The 8,349-nt window shown below is 40.5% G+C and overlaps 2 pseudogenes; both read right to left on the bottom strand.

The window, feature by feature from the left end:
* Positions 1-3,160: 3,160 nt before the first annotated feature.
* LOC141522848 (serine/arginine-rich splicing factor 9 pseudogene) lies at positions 3,161-5,858 on the bottom strand (annotated as a pseudogene).
* Positions 5,859-5,958: 100 nt separating this feature from the next.
* LOC141520287 (dihydropteridine reductase pseudogene) lies at positions 5,959-6,763 on the bottom strand (annotated as a pseudogene).
* Positions 6,764-8,349: the final 1,586 nt, after the last annotated feature.

The following is an 8,349-nucleotide window of genomic DNA, read 5'->3' as shown; positions in this document are numbered from 1 at the left end:
TTAAAGAAATTCTGCTTTTACTGAATTACTAAACAAACTGTGATACTGTCTAAGACTAGCAGTCTATCTAGTTTAAATGACTGCCTTTGACAATTATAGAAGGTACTTTGGTGAAAGCCCATCTTGAGATTAAGGACTAACTTCCATTAATATCTTGGTTACAGACCTCACCTCTTAAACCAAAGTATTTTCATATATTTTCAGTCTTACCACCTCTTGAGATTAATGAATTATTTAGATTTAATATAATGCTTTTATGAATTCTAAAACTATCTCCTTCAAGCTTCAATGTATATCTCTTTTTTATAGGAAAAGAGGTGGGTGAACTTGACTTTATTATCTTCAACCATGATATTCCCTTTTCCCTCACCTATACTACTATTGTTTTTTTGTTTGTTTTTTTAGGATTTTTTTGCAAGACAAATGGGATTAAGTGGCTTGCCCAAGGCCACACAGCTAGGTAATTATTAAGTGTCTGAGACCAGATTTGAACCCAGGTACTCCTGACTCCAAGGCCAGTGCTTTATCCACTATGACACCTATACTACCAAAAAGTCAAGCTCAACCATTCTTTTCCTTTTACCTGCCTATCTACAATTACAACCAATTCTTTCCTACATCCCCCTTACTACATAAGAACAAGTTCTAAACTTTGCTTTTCACATGAGACATTAGCACTCAGATTATATTCACTGCTCATAGTTAGTACCCCTTAGATGAGTACCAAATAGTTGACCAATTCCCCTACCTCAAAGACACTTCTTTAAGGAGATACAGAAGGAACCAGGAATCACAGGGTTCTCACCTCTGGAAGATTTATCGACAGCACATGTAGATCTTGTAACTGGGATTGGTGAAGTTTGTGGTGTCCAGGAAAGAGGTACAGTTGGTCTCAGCCCCTCTGGGAATATAGAGGCTGAAGGAGATAATGACATGAAGCCAGCCCTGAATATAGTCCTGAGGCTTCTCTGTCCTTTGCAATGTGAACTCAGAACTTGTGGAATTTCCTTTATCCTACAGGATTGAGTGGCCCATGTTGGTTGAATAATTAGATAGAATCAATCACTAATCTTGGATAAGTAGCTATAAGGAAGGTAGACAGAGGAACCTACCTGCCACACAGGAATTGACCAGGGATATACAGGCTTCTGTCAGAAGGGCTCTCATTACCAACCTGGCAAAGTCATTCTTCTGCCTGGGTGTCATTGAAGCTGCAGGAAACAGGAAAGGAGCTTTGTATGAACTTAGTATTCTAGAAAAATCAAACCTATTGTGATCCCTCACAGAATAATTCAGAAGAATAAAACAGATACATCGAAGTCATCTTTATCCCTTCCACCCTCATCATTAAAAGGCCAGACACAAAAGTAATCCAGAGTGGTCTATGAGTTATGTTTCTGCTATAAGTGGTTGGTTGGTTGGTTGGTTCTTGTCCTTTATTGGAAAAAAACCAAAATGACATCACTATGTTAGATTCAAGTTATAGTGTGTCTGACTGTGACTGAGCAGACCAAGACAAGTTCAGAAAGTTCCACCACAACATGGGAACAAATAGTCCATGTGAACACCTGGGATGAATTCTCTGAACTTCCACATCTCAAGTTTCCTTTGAGCTGTTTCCATTCTTTGTTGTTCATAGAGTACAGCACCCTCTCTGATGAGGGCACATCATCCTAGGCGATACTGTGCCAAGGTCCCCCACACTACACAATCAATTCCAAAGTTTTTTAAGAGAGATCTTGAGAGTGTCCTTGTATTGCTTATTCTGACCTACCTATGAGTAGTTGCCTTGTGTGAGGTGGCATCCTTGAATTCCTGGGGGTTAATACTCATACCATATAACCTGGAAAATTTCAGACAGTTTTTCTATAAGCAATAGATTCTCTATCTTGTAAATCTCAGCTGGAATAGAATCAGCATCTGGTGCTTTGTCACATGAAAGGAGCCTAATGGTATTCAAAACCTTTTTTTCAGTTGGAACTTTACCAGGGACAGATTGACTTGAATTTGAGATAAATGATCAATGGCTTCTGCATTGATAAATCATAGTATGTAAAGAACATTGTGGAAGTGTTCAGTCTATCTCTCTAGGATTATATGTCCTTCTCACTAATGATCATGGCTCCATTTGCACTAAACAGTTGAGATGCACCATATGTTTTTGACCCATTAAATAGCCTTCAGGGAATTAGAAAAACACTATGAATTGTTACTATTCACATAAAATTAAATTTAATCTATTTTCTTAGCGAGCCATGGCTTTGCTTATTTTTTACTTTTGATGGAATTAAATGTTGCCTTCTTAGAGTTGAATGAACTATCCTGCTGGTAAGTCCTGTGGAGTTCTTATTTTTCATTTAATAGTTTCTGCATTTCCCCATCAAATCAGTCTTGATGTTTGACCCACTTGGGCAAATGTTGTGCTGCACATCAAATCTCTGAAACCTGCCCACTCCTTTTCTGCCTCATTGTTTCCAACTGCATATTGATTAGCTCAACTTTCTTCCAAGTTAGCAACAAACTGTTCTTGCTTAGAGAAGCACACTAACCTCTTGACATTAATTCTTTTGGTATTCATTTTGCCTTGGGGCTGCCACTTTGATTGAACATGAATATTTAGCTTAGAGAGGATGAGTCTGTGATCAGTCCAGCACTATGCACCACACATTGCCTTTGGCTGCCTTCGACACTCTCATATCCTGTCTGTCTCTTCTCCTTACAATCACATAGTCTATTTTTTTAATTAAACTTTAGAAATATATTTCTAAACAGAATGGACAGATTTATATATATATATATATATATATATATAGATATATAGATATATAGATATATAGATATATAGATATATATATAGTGTCTGCGAGTAATCCACTGTGACACATCACTGATTTTTCAACATAATTGGGGGGGGGGGGATTATGCAACTTGCTTCTAAACCAAAAACCACAATTTCAGCCAATTCAAAATGTTTCACTGCCCATATGGCCCTGGTAGAAATTGTATGTAGTTTTTCCTTTTTTAAAAAAAGTTATTAAAAAAAATTCCTAAGACACTAAGTCAATTTGGAGTGTAGATTCTGAGCAGAGAGCAACTCAGTTCATGCTAAAATAAAAAATTACCAAACAACAACAAAACCAAAACAAAAAACCCATTATCGGTTTCAGTATGGTGCAAAGGGAGAGGTGTAGTATGGGGAGCCCCTGCCTTGGTATGGAGAATCACGGCTTCTTGACCCTGACCAGGACCGGGAGTAGCCATAGCTGGTGCTTCTTTCTGGATAAACTCTGATATAGGAAGTTTCACCCTCATGAGACCGGAATTTGGAGTCATCCAGTCTATGCAGGGCTTATTCCATATCTTCCTTTCGGAGGAACTCAACTACCCCCATGCCATCTTTCTGCACATCTGCATAACACACACCCCTAGCTTCTCGCATGTGATCCTTCAAATCCTGCCAGCTACCCGAGGGAGGAAGGCCTGAGACAAGAACTTGAAACTCAGATCTCCTTGATGGTGGTCCAGTCCTCCCACGGGGCCCTCCACCCCCAGGATTCCTGGGTAGCTCCACACAAAGCCGACACTGGCCATAATCATAACCATTCCTTCCATAAATAGCATCTTCTGCATCCCTGGGGTCCTCGAAGCGCAGGAAGGCGAAGGGTGCCAGCCCGCGGCGGTTCTTGAGCTCGATGTCCCAGATGCGGCCATACTTGTAGAACAGGTCCTCCAGGTCCTTCTCGGGCATGTCGGCCAGCAGGTTGCCCACTTCGATCCTGCAATCGTGCTCGGCGCCATCCCCGACATCCGCCCCGACACCCCGGGCCGCTCTCTCCACATAGTCTATTAGATGCCAATGTTTGCTGCAAGGATGAATCCAGTAAGTTATATTGTATTTAGGTAAACTGAAGACAGTCCTGGTGATGAGAATATCATGAGATACAAATGTCTTCAGTAGTAAGTGACCAATGGTGTTGCTGTTTCTAATTCCATTACTCCCAAGGATACCCTGCCAAATCTGGTAGTCTCAGCCTGCTTTAGCATTAAAGTGTCCCAGAATTATAAACTTGTCTTCTTTTGGCACATTGATGATAAGGTTTCCATGGATTCATCAGTTTTTTCCTTTGACTTCATCAGGGTTCATCATGGCAGGATCACAGGCACTGATCATGATGGCATGGCATTTTCCTGCCGGTAGCAATCTCATTATCATCAAACTGTCATTCATCAGTTTTGGTAGGACTATGAGATTCTTGACCAGAGTAGTATTGACTGAAAAAACTATCCTAACTACATGGCACTCCCCTTCTCTTTTGCCACTTCAGAAAAGAACATGTATCCAACTCTGACTTCAGTAAGCTGGCTTTCATTTGCCAGCCTTGTTTCACTCAGGGCTCCTATTTGGAACTGCTGAGTTCTCTTGTAACAAAAACTGTTTGTCTTTAGGGCCATTGGATCTAATGTTGTCTATGAATGATGGTAAGTGGAATCATTTTTTTTTTTTGCAAGGCAAATGGGGTTAAGTGGCTTGCCCAAGGCCACAGAGCTAGGCAATTACTAAGTGCCTGAGGTCGGATTTGAATTCAGGTACTCCTGACTCCAAGGCCAGTGCTCTATCCACTGCGCCATGTAACTGTCCCTGAGTGGAATCATTTTTGAAGATGTTTTTATATAGGGTGGGATCCCTACCTACTTTGGTAAAAAGGCCAAGGTTGGTTAAGCAGAAAAAATTTTAGGACACCTTTTCTAGCTCCATCACACCAGAACGTGAGCAGTGTGATCCTTTAAAGGCTACTCAGACATCTTAAAATGCTATGAATGCCATTGCTGCTTCCATTGGAGAGATGACTCTATGAATTGGTCCACCCATGTGTAGTGTGACTACAGTGCCCAGTATATCCACACTTGCTGCTCTGTCACTTTCCTGTTGCCACAGGATTTTTTTTTTTTTGGCAAGGCAAATGGGGTTAAGTGGCTTGCCCGAGACCACACAGCTAGGTAATTATTAAGTGTCTGAGGCCAGATTTGAACTCAGGTACTCCTGACTCCAGGGCCAGTGCTCTATCTACTGTGCCACCTAGCTGCCCCTGCCACAGGATTTTGAGATAGGAATGGTCAAATGATATGGGTGATGTCTTTTGATTCATATATAAATTGGATTTAAATGAGGCAGAATCGCATGAAATCCTCAGCCTCATTTCTTTTTTTTTATGGTGGGAATAGTTTCTATTTATTTTAAATTAATTATATAACATTAAAAAGTAAAGGAGAGGAACAAATGCCTGACTGTTCAATTAGAAAAAAAAAGTCTAGCTCTGTACAAAGTTGTCACAGAAATAGTTCACAGTGTGAATAAAATGCCTAAAATCCACCTACTGACATTTTATAGACAATATTTGGACAGTAAATCATGTGTTCCATCTTAATTAATTCAAAACTGTAGACTAAGCAGCAGTATCAATTAAGGCCCAACCATATACCATGTGATGATAAACACCAGTGCTTCCCTTATAACTAAGATATCCCTCCCTCACTCCCTCAATCCAGAGAGGATCTAAGTGGTCACAGTATAACAACCAAGCAAGAGTCACCCTCACCTACACTGCTAATGGACATTTAAGGCAATTTAAGTCAGGACTGCAGAATTAATCCCATTACACAAATACCAGATCAAAAAAAAAAAATGACCAGAATACACCAATACATACATCACTCAGGTAAGTCAGGAAAAGAAGTGACTGCAAGGACCTAGACAGAGACACATAAAGCTTTCATTAAGCCCAGGGCAGCAGGGTACACCAAAGGGTGTTCCTGGGTGACATCTCTGAGCACCCCCCACCTTCGGGGGGGGTCTTCATCCTTGGAATCCTCCTTTATTTATTTCAAATGAATACCTGATACTTTTGAAAAGGAGACAGTAATACATTAGTGAATAAGAAATACTGAACTCTATCAGGAATTGTTAAAGGGAATTACAGATTTATTGGAAAATATGGGGCTGTATGAAAACTATACTGAGTGTTAGGATTCTGAGTTAGCTTTTTCTTCTGTCAATCTTAGCTGACTTATTAAAAATAAGCCGGTGTTAGCTCCGTCTTCCCTCCTGTGGTTACCATCTGGATCAGGCTTCCGGAGCTTGGCCTGTTTTTTCCTGTGATCCAGTTGTGAAAGGTTTCAACAAGGAATTCTAATGGAGTCCAAGATCCAAAGTCTGTATCTGGCATTGATTTCCTGTTCATTGGCGTATCCAGGGTAACCAGAAGCACAGCTATGGCAGCAGAACCTGGGGGCATCCCGCTGTTTTCCCCAGCCAGACTCTGACACAGCTGATGCACAGCTCCCTTGGCCATGCCATAACCAATCATTCCTGGTGTTCCATCTAAAGCAGCCTTAGCCCCAGCCAAGGTAAGAAGACCTCCATCTTTGAGGAGTTTGGTTGCAAGGTGACTAGTTTCCACATTAAGTCACAGTTTTTATAGAGAGATTTAGCTTTGGCATTACCTCCTGTCCATCCTCCAGCCACACAAAGAATTGCATCCACCTTCTTATCACCCAAAAGTTTCCCAACACCAGCAGTCACCTGGTCAGCTTGCTCAGTGAAGGAGTCGGTCATTTTAACAACAACGCTGGCATTGGCTTCTTCATTTTCTACCACATCAATGCTGGCAACCCACGAGCTCCTGGCTTGGAAGGCCTGCTCGCATTTGGTGCCCAATGCACCCCTGCCTCCGTAGACCAGTGTGTCCCCCGCCGCCGCCATCCTCCCTATCTGCGGGGGGCCTCAGCCTCACTTCTGAAGTCATCACAGTCCAGTGGTGGGACAGAATCAAGACACATAGTGATGGCTCTAGATGTAGTGAATGACTTTGGTGTCTGATGTCTAAGCAAGCTCTAAGCTCTCCACAGCACCTGCTTCAGCTGCCTTCATGGTTGTTGGAATAAATTGTTCTCTTTAGACTATTCTATCAATGGAAAGCTTCACACACTTGGGGAAGACACTCATTGACAGGTTTGAGATCTCCTTGGTTACTCTCAACATGGTTTAGCTTGTCTCCTGAAATGGTTTGCTGAGGTATGGATGCTATGTATACTATGACTTCTTGGAGTCACAGATGACTCAAGTGGGTATCAAAGGAAGAAATCAGCCCTGAAAAGGGTTTGGAAGCCCCCACACCAAAGGTATCAGTCTTCCTCAACATACACAACCAAGTGGTTATTGATTCTGAGACCTCCAGGAATGTAAAATATAAATAATGCAAAAATATTAAGGCAGGATTGGCTGGTTTATTTAATTCCAGAGCCAGTCTATATCAAGATCAAATCTTAGCAATAGTCTCTTAATTGGTCTAACATCCCAAGGGTCCTATGGATTAAGTATGATTTAGGTTTGTTCCAGATTGTAGCAAATCCCCTGGACTTTTTCCAGGCAAAATTTTCAAGGCTTGGCTAGAGTCACATATTCCTCTCTGTAGAAAGAGGAATACAGCCCCATTCATTCAATTCTGGTCATAATGTATTTGTCTTCCTCTCAGAGGTTGCCTCACATTTAGTCAATAATTTGGCTTTCAGAATTAGTGAAAAGCAAAATGATGCAATCTCTATTGATCATAACTTAAGAAGCAGTCAAATTAATGAAGCTGATGATTCTGTCTCTGAAAATTAACTAGGTAAAATGGTTAGATAGTTTTCTTTCTATGTGCCTTTGCTGCAGATTCTCTGTGAACTGGTATTCACATAAGGAAAGCAAAGGCTGCAATCTAAGCACAGAAAGTACTTTAGCTGTCAGATCAAAAATAAAGTATGCAAATTTGCATGCAATTAGCATTTACTCATTAAAAATCAAAGATACGTATCACATATATAATATTTTTCATCATAGATCAGAACTCATTATAAGGCAGATCTCTCTCAGACCCAATCTATTTAAAGGAAAATAGTTACTCAAGAATGGGGAAAGAGAGAATTGGGGAGGTGAAATCCCTTTTAATTTAAAAGCTTCGCATCCACAACATGATGGTAAATCTAGACCAAAGGAGTTAAACTCAAATAGAAACAAAAGCTACTAATCCTTAGACAATGGTTCCTGTAAGCAGTACATTGACTTAGTTTTTAAATATAGTGTCATCCGTAATTTATAATTTTTTATTTCTTTTGTTAAATATTTCCCAGTAACATTTTAATCTAGTTCAGGCTGCATGTGATTTGTGACTCCATGTTGGAAATCTCTGAGGATATATAGAAATCTCACATTCGATTTTTCTCTCCCCTTAATTAACTGCTGTCCTAGTATTTCCAATTGGATGGGTCTGTCCTAGATACAATTTCTCTTTCTAGGTACACCTGACTTTG

Source organism: Macrotis lagotis, chromosome 4 (genome assembly GCF_037893015.1).
Source record: "Macrotis lagotis isolate mMagLag1 chromosome 4, bilby.v1.9.chrom.fasta, whole genome shotgun sequence".
In the NCBI taxonomy this organism is placed as follows: domain Eukaryota; kingdom Metazoa; phylum Chordata; class Mammalia; order Peramelemorphia; family Peramelidae; genus Macrotis; species Macrotis lagotis.
Note: the sequence above shows the minus strand (reverse complement) of the source record. Positions and strands in the feature narration are given on the sequence as shown.